This window comes from Leuresthes tenuis, unplaced genomic scaffold (assembly GCF_036924035.1).
Source record: "Leuresthes tenuis unplaced genomic scaffold, fLeuTen1.0.hap1 SCAF_5, whole genome shotgun sequence".
NCBI lineage: Eukaryota > Metazoa > Chordata > Actinopteri > Atheriniformes > Atherinopsidae > Leuresthes > Leuresthes tenuis.
The window spans coordinates 24,350,643-24,364,757 of record NW_027325359.1 but is presented as its reverse complement, the minus strand read 5'-3'; positions in this window follow the sequence as shown (position 1 = coordinate 24,364,757).

The window sequence follows — 14,115 nt, the reverse complement described above, 5'->3', positions numbered from 1 at the left end:
TCAGATCATAATTTGCAAAAAGCTGATGAGAAAGGGTGAGAATGCCCGACTATACACCATCAAATGCGGGAGCGGAGTTGTTTGTCTGTGAGTAGGTGTGAATCTCCGACCATAATTGCTGAAAAATGTGTTAGAAAAGGTAAGAATGCCGGTCCATACATCATCAAAAGCGAGAGAGGTGGTGTTCTGCTGAAAGTAGGTGTGAATGTCCAGCCATAATTACTCACAAACGGGTAAGAAAAAGTAGTATTGCCAGACCATACATGATCAAAACAGGGAGCGGAGGTGGTTCAGCTGCAAGAAGGTGTGAATGTCCGACTAAAGTTCAAATATATTAACAAAAGCGGGAGGAGAGGTCTTCGGATGAGAGTGGTTGAGAATTTCCAACCATAATCTATAAAATGCGGTGAAAAAAAGGTGTGATAGAACACTAAAAGGTGGAGCGGAAGTGTTCGGCTGCAAGAAGGTGTGAATGTCCGACTATATTTGGTGAAAAGCAGGGGAAGCAAGGTCTGAATGCCCAACCTTACATCATCAAAAGCGAGATCAGAGGTGTTTGGCTGCAAGAAGGCCATAGTTTGCCAAAAGCGGGTAAGGTGCGAATGACCGACTAAATATCAACAAAAGTGGGGGCGGAGGTCTTCGGATGCAAGTGGGTGTGAATATCCCACCATACAAGTATGGTGGAGAGGAAGCTGTGAATTGCTGACCATAGTTTGCAAAAAGCGGGTGAGAAAAGGTGCGAATGTCCAACCATACGTGATCAAAACAGGGAGCGGAGGTGTTTGGCTGCGACAAGGTGTGAATGTCCACCCATAATTAATGAAAAGCGGGCAAGAAGTGGGTTCGAATGCCCAACCACACATCATCAAAAGCAGGAGTGGATGTGTTCGGCTATAAGAAGGTTTGAATGTCCGAGCATAGTTTGTAAAAAGCGGGTAAGAAAAGGTTCGAATGCCCGAACATACACCATCAAAAGAGGGAGCGGAGGTGTTCCGCTGTAAGAAGGTGTGAATGTCCGACCAGAGTTGGTAAAAAGCGGGTAAGAAAAGGTTAAAAAAACCCGACTGTACACAATCAATAGCGGGAGCAGATGTGTTCGGCTACAAGAAGGTGTGACAGTCCGACCATGGTTTGTAAAAAGCGGGTAAGAAAAGGTGCAAATGCCCGACAATGTATGATCAAAAGAGGGAGCGGAGCTTTTCGGCTACAAGAAGGTTTGAATGTCCGACCATAGTTTGTAAAAAGCGGGTAAGAAAAGGTTCGAATGCCCGACTATACACCATCAAAAGCGGAAGCGGAGGTGTTCCGCTGTAGACGGTGTGAATGTCCGACCATAGTTGGTAAAAAGCGGGTAAAAAAAGGTTAAACTACACGACTGTACACAATCAATAGCGGGAGTGGAGTTGTTCGGCTACAAGAAGGTGTGAAAGTCCGACCATGGTTTGTAAAAAACGGGTAAGATAATGTTCGAATTCCCGAATATATACCATCAAAAGCGGAAGCGGAGGTGTTCGGTTGCAAGAAGGTGTGAACGTCCGACCAAAGTTTGTAAAAAGCAGTTAAGAAAAGGTTCGAATATCCAACCAAACAAAATCAAAAGCAGGAGCAGAGCTGTTCGACTGCAAGTAGGTGTGAATGTCCAGCCATAATTACTCACAAATGGGTAAGAAAAGGTAGTATTGCCACTCCATACATGATCAAAACAGGGAGCGGAGGTGGTTCAGCTGCAACGTGTGAATGTCTGACTATAGTTTGTAAAAAGCGGGTAAGACAAGGTGCGAATGCCCGACAATGTATGATCAAAAGAGGGAGCGGAGGTGTTCGGCTGCAAGGTCTGAATATCCAACCATAATTTCTAAAAACCGGGTAAGAAAAGGCTCGAAAGCCCGACTTTACACCATCAAAAGCGGGAGCGGAGGTGTTCAGCTGCAAGAAGGTGTGAATGTTCGACTAAAGTTTGTAAAAATCTGGTAAGACAAGTTATGAATGCCCGACAATGTATGATCAAAAGCGGGAGCGGAGGTGTTCAGCTGCAAAGAAGGTCTGAATGTCCATCAATAATTGCTAGAAAACATGAAAGTAAAAATTTCTAATATCAAACCGCGCATGATCATAAGTGGGAGAGGAGGTGTTCAGCTGCAAGAAGGTGTGAATGTCCATCAATAATTGCTAGAAAACATGAAAGTAAAAATTTCTAAAATCAAACCGCACATGATCATAAGTGGGAGAGGAGGTGTTCAGCTGCAAGAAGGTGTGAATATCCACCCATAATTCCTGAAAAATGGGTAAAAAAAAGGTGCGAATGCCCAACCATACATCATCAAAAGCAGCTGTGGATGTGTTCGGCTACAAGAAGGTGTGAACGTCCAACCAAAGTTTGTAAAAAGCAGTTAAGAAAAGGTTCGAATATCCAACCAAACATAATCAAAAGCGGGAGCAGAACTGTTCGACTGCAAGTTGGTTTGGATGTCAGATCATAATTTGCAAAAAGCTGATGAGAAAGGGTGAGAATGCCCGACTATACACCATCAAATGCGGGAGCGGAGTTGTTCGTCTGTGAGTAGGTGTGAATCTCCGAACATAATTGCTGAAAAATGTGTTAGAAAAGGTAAGAATGCCGGTCCATACATCATCAAAAGCGAGAGAGGTGGTGTTCTGCTGAAAGTAGGTGTGAATGTCCAGCCATAATTACTCACAAACGGGTAAGAAAAGGTAGTATTGCCAGACCATACATGATCAAAACAGTAAGCGGAGGTGGTTCAGCTGCAAGAAGGTGTGGATGTCTGACTATAGTTTGTAAAAAGCGGGTAAGACAAGGTGCGAATGCCCGACAATGTAAGGCAAGGCAAGACAAGGCAAGTATATTTGTATAGCACAATTCAACAACAAGGTGATTCAAAGTGCTTCACAGAGACATTAAAACAGAAGAAATAAAAAGCATGATTTAAAATTTAAACAAAAGAAGGAAATAAGAACAATAGATAAAATCAGAAAAAATTATATATATGAAAGATAAAATCAATAGTTAAAACATGATTCCGTTTTGAAACTCAAGCTTATTCAAATGCAGCTGAAAATAGATGTGTCTTCAACCTGGACTTAAATACACTGAGTGTTTCAGCTGATCTGAGGCTTTCTGGGACTTTGTTCCAGACATGTGGAGCATAGAAGCTGAATGCAGCTTCTCCATGTCTGGTTTTGACTCTGGGAACTGATAAAATACCGGATCCAGATGACCTGAGGGGTCTGGAAGGTTCATAGTGGGTCAGGAGGTCACTGATGTATTTTGGTCCTTGACCATTCAGAGCTTTATAGACCAGCATCAGAACTTTAAAGTCTATCCTCTGATGGACAGGCAGCCAGTGTAAAGACTTGAGAGCTGGACTGTGATGTGCTCCACTTTTTTGGTCTTAGTGAGGACTCGAGCAGCTGAGTTCTGGATGAGCTGCAGTTGTCTAACTGACTTTTTAGGCAGACCTGTAAAGATGCTATTACAATAATCAAGCCTAGTAAAGATGAATGCATGGACTAGTTTTTCCAGGTCCTGCTGAGACATCAGATCTTTTAGCCTTGATATATTCTTAAGGTGATAGTAGGCTGACTTTGTTAATGCCTTAATGTGTTTGTCCAAATTTAGGTCTGAGTCCATCACTACACCCAGATTTCTGGCCTGGTTGGTCGTTTTTAGATTTATAGATTGAAGCTCTGTGGTGACTTTCAATCGTTTATCTTTGGCTCCAAAGACAATTACCTCAGTTTTGTTTTTGTTTAGCTGGAGGAAGTTGTGGCACATCCAGTCATTAATCTCCTCAATGCATTTTCCAAGGGCCTGTACAGGCCCTCTGTCTCCTGGTGACATTGTTATATACATCTGTGTGTCATCTGCATAGCTATGGTAGTTTATTTGGTTGTTTTTTATAATCTGTGCCAGTGGGAGCATGTAGATGTTAAACAGAAGAGGTCCCAGGATGGAACCTTGGGGAACTTGTGATTCTTGTCTGCTCAGATGTAAAGTTACCTATTGACACAAAGTACTTCCTGTTCTCTAAGTATGTTTTGAACCAGTTTAGTACAGTTCCGGAAAGACCAGCCCAGTTCTCCAGTTGTTTGAGTAATATATTGTGGTCAACTGTATCAAAGGCAGCACTGAGATCCAGTAAAACTAAGACTGACATTTTTCCACTGTCTGTATTCAGACATATGTCATTAAACACTTTGGTCAGAGCAGTCTCAGTGCTGTGGTGCTGTCTAAAGCCTGACTGGAAGGTATCATAGCAGTTATTTTGTGTTAAAAAGTAATTAAGCTGTTGAAAAACCGCTTTTTCAATGATCTTACTTAAAAATGGGAGATTTGAGATGGGCCTGTAGTTCTTCATTTGCATCTTATCAAGATTGTCCTTTTTCAGCAGAGGTTTAATTACAGCTGTTTTTAGTGGCTCTGGAAACACACCTGACGTTAAGGACAGGTTCACAATCAGTAACAGGTCTGACTCCAAAGTCTTTGAGACCCCTTTGAAAAAACCTGTTGGTAGGATGTCTAAACAGCAAGAGGAGGACTTCAGGTGACGTAAGATGTCCTCCAGGTCTTTACTGTTAATGGGTTGAAATAGTGTCATGGTGTTTAAACCGGTTTTCGGTGGACACAGTACATATGCTGAACCTGCTGCTGATGTACCAACTGCTTGTCTAATATTTTGGACTTTGTCTATGAAGAATTTGGCAAAGTCATTGCAGGCCATGGTGGAATGGAGTTCATTTGCCACTGACACAGGAGGGTTTGTTAGCCTGTCAACTGTAGCAAATAAGGCCCGAGCATTATGACTGTTTTTGGTGATGATGTCAGGGAAGTAGGATTTCCTTGCATTCCTCAGTTGTAAATTATAAAAGTGAAGTTTCTCTTTATAGATGTCATAATGAACCTGGAGATTTGTTTTTCTCCATCGGCGCTCAGCTTTCCGACACACTCTTTTCCCATTTTTCACCAGTGTGGAATTTCGCCATGGAGACTTCTTCCTTCCAGAGATAACCTTCACCTTAATGGGAGCAATAGTATCCATAACATTTAACATTTTAGTATTAAAGCTACTGACGAGCTCACTGACTGAACCCCCGGACAGGGCAGGTGCTAAGGAGAAAACCTGGTTAAAGATCTTACTACTGTTTTCAGTTTTGAGATCACTGCTGTTGAGACATTTGTGTGCACTGAAATCGTACTCTCAAAGAAAACACAGGAATGGTCAGACAGGCCCACATCAGACACAGTAATCTTTGAAATGCTTAGACCCTTGGAGATCACTAAGTCTAGAGTGTGCCCCCTATTGTGCGTAGGCTCTGTTATATGCTGAGTCAGCCCAAAGTTGTCCAGAGTGTTACTCAGGTCTTTAGTCCCTCTGTCCTGAGGATTGTCCATATGGATGTTAAAATCACCAACAATAATTATACAGTCAAAATCAACACAGATCATAGACAGCAGTTCACTGAGGTCTTCAGAAAAATCTGAACAGTATTTAGGGGGCCTGTAAATATTCAGAAACAGGACACTGGGTGAGGCCTTCACCTGTATAGCCATATATTCAAAGGACTGAAAACTTCCAGGAGATAACTGCTTACATTGAAAGGATTCATTGAATAAGACTGCGACCCCTCCTCCTCTCCTGCTCACTCTGGCCTCGCTGATAAAACTGTAACCAGGAGGGGTTGACTCAATAAGAACAGCAGCACTGTTATTTTGTTCCAACCAAGTTTCAGTTAAAAACATAAAATCCAGGGTGTGCTCAGTGATAAAATCATCAATTAAGAATGTTTTCCCAGCTAAAGACCTAACATTTAATAAAGCCAACTTAAGTGTTTTAGAGGTATTATTTGCCCCCTCGTGTTTGGGTGCAGTCTGTGGCACACAAGGTATGTTTACTTTATTTAAAGATCTTTTTGAGTGCAACTCTCTGTGTTTTGACTGGGTCACATTTCTCCTTCTGTCACCTAAAAGTACAGAAATTTTAAGATCTTCTAATAAACAGGGTCCCAGCTTGTCCTGGGAAAAGTCACGACTGTCAGAATTCACACAGCCTGGACCCCTCACACATCACACATCAGACTGCGGAGACAGTACATGGTGGCAGCGTGAAGGGACAGAAGGGGGTGGGGCTGGGCTCCGTCGCTTCGGCTGCTCTAGTAGGGGCGGGGCTCGGCGGGGAACCTTTGGCCGCTTTGGTGGGGGGTTTATGGGGGATAAAAAGGGATTGGGCTGGGGGGTAGATCTAAGCCCAGCATTGACCCGTTCCATCATCTCCTCAGTGAATTTCAGGTGAGGGGAGGAGGAGGGAGAAAGGGAGGGTGAGGAGCACAATGACCTGTCAGGGGTTTGGGGGGCTGGGGAAGGTCCTGGTCCTGGTCCCTGGTCCTGGTCATTAGTGCTGTTGAGAGGGTTTGGGGCAAATAAAGACCTCTCTTCTTGCCTCTGATGTCTCTCCCTTCCAAAGTTCCTCTTGGGTGGGGGCAGATGGAGTTCCTCCTCAAGGTTTCTGCTGGGATTTGTTTGTTCCTCTCTATGAGATAACTCCTTGTTTATCTCAGCCTTGGCCCCGAGCACAGATGGATGACGTAGGAAATAAAATATGTTGGAGGTGAACAGTTTCACCCCTGACTTGTTAAAATTAAATCCATTTGCCATGTATGATCAAAAGAGGGAGCGGAGGTGTTTGGCTGCAAGGTCTGAATGTCCAGCCATAATTTCTAAAAACCGGGTAAGAAAAGGCTCGAAAGCCCGACTTTACACCATCAAAAGCGGGAGCGGAGGTGTTCAGCTGCAAGAAGGTGTGAATGTTCGACTAAAGTTTGTAAAAATCTGGTAAGACAAGGTGCGAATGCCCAACAATGTATGATCAAAAGCGGGAGCGGAGGTGTTCAGCTGCAAGAAGGTCTGAATGTCCATCAATAATTGCTAGAAAACATGAAAGTAAAAATTTCGAAAATCAAACCGCACATGATCATAAGTGGGAGAGGAGGTGTTCCGCTGCAAGAAGATGTGAATATCCACCCATAATTCCTGAAAAAAGGGGAAAAAAATGGTGCGAATGCCCAACCATACATCATCAAAAGCAGCTGTAGATGTGTTCGGCTACAAGAAGGTGTGAACGTCCAACCAAAGTTTGTAAAAAGCAGTTAAGAAAAGGTTCGAATATCCAACCAAACATAATCAAAAGCGGGAGCAGAACTGTTCGACTGCAAGTAGGTGTGGATGTCAGATCCATCCATCCATCCATCATCTGCCGCTTATCCGGGGGTCGGGTCGCGGGGGCAGCAGCTTGAGCAGAGAAACCCAGACGTCTCTGTCCCCGGCCACTTCCTCCAGCTCTTCCGGGGGGACCCCGAGGCGTTCCCAGGCCAGCCGAGAGACATAGTCTCTCCAGCGTGTCCTGGGTCTTCCCCGGGGTCTCCTCCCAGTGGGACGTGCCCGGAACACCTCCCCAGGGAGGCGCCCAGGGGGCATCCTAACCAGATGCCCGAGCCACCTCATCTGACTCCTCTCAATGCGGAGGAGCAGCGGTTCTACTCCGAGCCCCTCCCGGATGACTGAGCTTCTCACCCTATCTCTAAGGGAGAGCCCAGACACCCTGCGGAGGAAACCCATTTCGGCCGCTTGTATTCGCGATCTTGTTCTTTCGGTCACTACCCACAACTCGTGACCATAGGTGAGGATGGGAACGTAGATTGACCAGTAAGTAGAGAGCTTCGCCTTCTGGCTCAGCTCCCTCTTCACAACGACGGGTCGGTGCAGAGCCCACAACACTGCAGACGCCGCACCGATCCGCCCGTCAATCTCCCGCTCCATTCGTCCCTCACTCGTGAACAAGACCCCGAGATACTTGAACTCCTCCACTTGGGGAAGGATCTCATTCCCGACCCGGAGAGAGCATTCCACCCTTTTCCGGCTGAGAACCATAGTCTCGGATTTGGAGGTGCTGATTCTCATCCCAGCCGCTTCACACTCGGCTGCGAATCGCTCCAGTGAGAGCTGAAGGTCACGGCCTGACGACGCTAACAGAACCACATCATCTGCAAAAAGCAGAGACCCGATTCTGAGGTCGCCAAATCGGACACCCTCAACGCCCTGGCTGCGCCTAGAAATTCTGTCCATAAAAGTTAGGAACAGAATCGGTGACAAAGGGCAGCCCTGACGGAGTCCAACTCTCACCGGAAACGTATCCGACTTACTGCCGGCAATGCGGACCAAACTCTGGCACCGGTCATACAGAGACCGAACGGACCCTATCAAGGGGTCCGGCACTCCATATTCCCGGAGCACCCCCCACAGGACTCCACGAGGGACACGGTCGAACGCTTTCTCCAAGTCCACAAAACACATGTAGACTGGTTGGGCGAACTCCCATGCACCCTCCAGGATCCTGCCGAGGGTATAGAGCTGGTCCACTGTTCCACGGCCAGGACGAAAGCCACACTGCATCTCCTGAATCAGAGGCTCGATTATCCGACGGATCCTCCTCTCCAATACCCCCGAATAGACCTTACCAGGGAGGCTGAGGAGTGTGAAACCCCTATAGTTGGAACACACCCTCCGGTCCCCCTTTTTAAAGAGGGGGACCACCACCCCAATCTGCCAGTCCAGAGGCACTGTCCCCGATGTCCATGCGATGCTGCAGAGGCGTGTCAGCCAAGACAGCCCTACAACATCCAGAGCCTTGAGAAACTCAGGACGGACCTCATCCACCCCCGGGGCCTTGCCACCGAGGAGCTTTTTGACCACCTCGGCAACCTCAGCCCCAGAAATGGGAGGCCCCGTCTCCGAGCTCTCCGACTCTGCCTCTTCCGAGCACGTGTTGGTAGGATTGAGGAGTTCCTCGAAGTACTCCCCCCACCGACTCACAACATCCCTAGTTGAGGTCAGCAAAGCCCCGTCCCCACTGTAAACAGTGTTGACTGTGAGCCGCTTCCCCCCCCTGAGACGCCGGATGGTGGACCAGAATCTCTTCGAGGCCGTCCGGAAATCGTTCTCCATGGTCTCACCGAACTCCTCCCAGGCCCGAGTTTTTTTCTCAGCAACCGCCGAAGCCGCAGCCCGTCTGGCCTGTCGGTACCTATCAGCTGCTTCCAGGGTCCCACTGGCCAAAAAGGCCCGATAGGACTCCTTCTTCAGCTTGACGGCTTCCCTCACCACTGGTGTCCACCAGCAGGTTCGAGGGTTGCCGCCACGACAGGCACCGACCACCTTACGGCCACAACTCCGATCAGCTGCCTCGGCAATGGAGTCACGGAACATGGCCCATTCGGACTCAATGTCCCCCACCTCCCCCGGGATATGGTTGAAGCTCTGCCGGAGGTGGGAGTTAAAGCTCCTTCTGACGGGGGATTCTGACAAACGCTCCCAGCAGACCCTCACAATACGTTTGGGCCTGCCAGGTCTGATCGGCATCCTCCCCCACCAGCGGAGCCAACTCACCACCAGGTGGTGATCAGTTGACAGCTCCGCCCCTCTCTTCACCCGAGTGTCCAGGACATACGGCCGCAAGTCCGATGATACAACCACAAAGTCGATCATCGAACTGCGGCCAAGGGTGTCCTGGTGCCAAGTGCACATATGGACACCCTTATGTCTGAACATGGTGTTCGTTATGGACAGTCCATGACCAGCACAGAAGTCCAACAACATAACACCACTCTGGTTCAGATCGGGGGGGCCGTTCCTCCCAATCACACCCCTCCAGGTCTCACTGTCATTGCCCACGTGAGCATTGAAGTCCCCCAGCAGAACGAGGGAGTCTCCGGTAGGAGCATTCTCCAGTGCCTCCCCCAGAGACTCCAAAAAGGGTGGGTACTCTGAACTGCTGTTTGGCGCATAGGCACAAACAACAGTCAGGACTCGTCCCCCCACCCGAAGGCGGAGGGAGGCTACCCTCTCGTTCACTGGGGTAAACCCCAATGTACTGGCACACAGCCGGGGGGCAATAAGTATGCCCACACCTGCTCTGCGCCTCTCACCACGGGCAACTCCAGAGTGGAAGAGAGTCCAACCCCTCTCAAGAGGACTGGTTCCAGAGCCCAAGCCGTGCGTCGAGGTGAGTCCGACTATATCTAGCCGGAACCGCTCAGCCTCGCGCACCAGCTCCGGCTCCTTCCCCAACAGAGAGGTGACATTCCACGTCCCAAGAGCTAGCTTCAGTAGCCGAGGATCAGACCGCCAAGGCCTCTGCCTTCGGCCGCTACCCAGCTCACATCGCACCCGACCCCCTTGGCCCCTCCCACGGGTGGTGAGCCCGTCAGAAGGGGGACCCACGTCATCATTTCGGGCTATGCCCGACCGAGCCCCATGGGCACAGACCCGGCCACCAGGCGCCCGCTGCCGGGCCCCACCCCCGGGCCTGGCTCCGGGGGGAGGCCCCGGTGTCCCATATCCAGGCAAGGGATCACGAGGTCCAAATTTTTTGTTCATCATAAGGGGTCTTTTGAGCTGTTCTTTGTCTGGTCCCTCATCTAGGATCTGCTTGCCTTGGGTGACCCTACCAGGGGCTTAAAGCCCCGAGCAACATAGCTCCCGGACTCATTGGGGCACGCAAACTCCCCCACCACGATAAGGTGACAGCTCAGGAGGGAGGGATGTCAGATCATAATTTGCAAAAAGCTGATGAGAAAGGGTGAGAATGCCCAACTATACACCATCAAATGCGGGAGCGGAGTTGTTCGTCTGTGAGTAGGTGTGAATCTCCGACCATAATTGCTGAAAAATGTGTTAGAAAAGGTAAGAATGCCGGTCCATACATCATCAAAAGCGAGAGAAGTGGTGTTCTGCTGAAAGTAGGTGTGAATGTCCAGCCATAATTACTCACAAACGGGTAAGAAAAGGTAGTATTGCCAGACCATACATGATCAAAACAGGGAGCGGAGGTGGTTCAGCTGCAAGAAGGTGTGAATGTCCGACTAAAGTTCAAATATATTAACAAAAGCGAGAGGAGAAGTCTTCGGATGAGAGTGTTTGAGAATTTCCAACCATAATCTATAAAATGCGGTGAAAAAAAGGTGTTATAGAACACTAAAAGGTGGAGCGGAAGTGTTCGGCTGCAAGAAGGTGTGAATGTCCGACTATATTTGGTGAAAAACATGTGAAGCAAGGTCTGAATGCCCAACCTTACATCATCAAAAGCGAGATCAGAGGTGTTTGGCTGCAAGAAGGCCATAGTTTGCCAAAAGCGGGTAAGGTGCGAATGACCGACTAAATATCAACAAAAGTGGGGGCGGAGGTCTTCGGATGCAAGTGGGTGTGAATATTCCACCATACAAGTATGGTGGAGAGGAAGCTATGAATTGCTGACCATTGTTTGCAAAAAGCGGGTGAGAAAAGGTGCGAATGTCCAACCATACATGATCAAAACAGGGAGCGGACGTGTTTGGCTGCGACAAGGTTTTAATGTCCACCCATAATTAATGAATAGCGGGCAACAAGTAGGTTCCAATGCCCAACCATACATCATCAAAAGCAGGAGTGGATGTGTTCGGCTACAAGAAGGTTTGAATGTCCGAGCATAGTTTTTAAAAAGCGGGTAAGAAAAGCTTCGAATGCCCGAACATACACCATCAAAAGACAGACCGGACGTGTTCCGCTGTAAGTAGGTGTGAATGCCCAACCATAGTTGGTAAAAAGAAGGTAAGAAAAGGTTCAAATATCCGACTGTACACAATCAATAGCGGGAGCGGATGTGTTCGGCTACAAGAAGGTGTGAAAGTCTCACCATGGTTTGTAAAAAGCGGGTAAGAAAAGGTGCGAATGCCCGACAATGTATGATCAAAAGAGGGAGCGGAGGTTTTCGGCTACAAGAAGGTCTGAATGTCCGACCAAAGTTTGTAAAAAGCGGGTAAGAAAGGTTTGAATGCCCGACTATACACCATCAAAAGCGGGAGCGGAGGTGTTGCACTGTAAGACGGTGTGAATGTCTGACCATAGTTTGTAAAAAGCAGTAGGTGTGAATGTCAGATCATAATTTGCAAAAAGCTGATGAGAAAGGGTGAGAATGCCCTACTATACACCATCAAATGCGAGAGCGGAGGTGTTTGTCTGTGAGTAGGTGTGAATGTCCCACCCTAGTTGCTGAAAAATGTGTTAGAAAAGGTAAGAATGCCAGCCCATACATCATCAAAAGCGGGAGAGGTGGTGTTCGGCTGCAAGAAGGTGTGAATATCCAGCCATAATTACTCACAAACGGGTAAGAAAAGGTAAGAATACCAAACCATAAATTATCAAAAGCGGCAGCAGAGATGTTCGGCTGGTATTTATAAATGTCTAGATAGATTTGAACAAAAAACAACGTAGTATTTTGCAGTAAAAGAAAGAAAGGTTCAGAAATCCGAGAAAAAGCTTTTCATGAGTTCTGCATGATTTGGGATTTTGCTTATAAAATGCATTCCTTCAATCAAACTATGGTAAAACGGCTTTTACCTTCATATTTATCAATGTCTAGATCGACTTCAACAAAGAACAACATTAGATTTTGCAGTAGAAGAAAGAGAGACACTGAAGGAACAGGAATCCGAGAATAAGCTTACTTTCATACGTTCTGCATGATTTGGGATTTTATGTATAAAATGAATTCCTTCACTCAAACCAAGTGAAAACTTCTTTGTCCTTCATATTTATCAATGTCTAGATCGACTTCAACAAAGAACAACATTGTATATTGCAGTAGAAGAAAGAGAGACACTGAAGGAACAGGAATCCGAGAATAAGCTTCTTTTCATACGTTCTGCATGATTTGGGATTTTGCTATAAAATGAATTCCTTCACTCAAACTATGTTAAAACTGCTTTTAACTTCATATTTATCAATGTCTAGATCGACTTCAACAAAGAACAACATTGTATATTGCAGTAGAAGAAAGAGCAACACTGAAGGAACAGGAATCCGAGAATAAGCTTATTTTCATACGTTCTGCATGATTTCGGATTTTCCTATAAAATGAATTGCTTTGCTCAAACCAAGTTAAAATTGCTTTGTCTTCATATTTATCAATGTCAAAGCAGTTTTAACATAGTTTGAGTGAAGGAATTCATTTTAAAACAAAATCTCAAAACATGCACAACACATGAAAAGCTTATTCTCGGATTCCTGATCCTTCAGTGTTGCTATTTGTTATATTGCAAAGTACAACGTGTTTTCTTTGTTTTGTTTAAATCTATCTCGACATTGATAAATATGGAAGGACAAAGCAGGTTTAACTTGGTTTGAGCAAAGCAATTCATTTTGTAGCAAAATCCGAAATCGTGAAGAACTCATGAAAGCAAGCTTATACTCGGATTCCTGAAACTTTTAGATCTTAGATTTGCTCTTTCTTTTACTGCAAAGTACGTTGGGGGTTTTTTTTGTTTAAATCTTTCTAGACAAGGTAAATATGAAGGACAAATCAGTTTTAACATAGTTTGAGTGAAGGAATGCATTTTATAAGCAAAATCCCAAATCATGCAAAACTAACGAAAAGCTTTTTCTCGCTTTTCACTGCTTTTTACAAACTGGTCGGACGTTCACACCTTCTTGCAGCCGAACAATTCCGCTTCCACTTTTGATGGTGTATATTCGGGCATTCAAACCTTTTCTTACCCGCTTTTTACAAACCATGGTCGGACTTTCACACCTTCTTGCAGCCGAACACCACCTCTCCCGCTTTTGATGATGTATGGTCCAGCATTCTTACCTTTTCTAACACATTTTTCAGCAATTATGGTCGGACATTCACACCTACTCACAGCCAAACACTTCCGCTCCCGCATTTGATGGTGTTTAGTCAGGCATTCTCACCCTTTCTCATCAACTTTTTGCATATGATCTGATATTCACACCTACTTGCAGTCGAACACCTCTGCTTCCGCTTTTGATGGTACATATTTGGGCATTCGAACCTTTTCTTACCCGCTTTTTACATACCATGGGTGGACTTTCACACCTTCTTGTAGCCGAACAACTCTGCTCCCGCTATTGATTGTGTACAGTCGGGTATTTTAACCTTTTCTTACCCGCTTTTTACCAACTATGGTCGGACATTCACACCTTCTTACAGCGGAACACGTCCGCTCCCTCTTTTGATGGTGTATGTTCGGGCATTCGAACCTTTT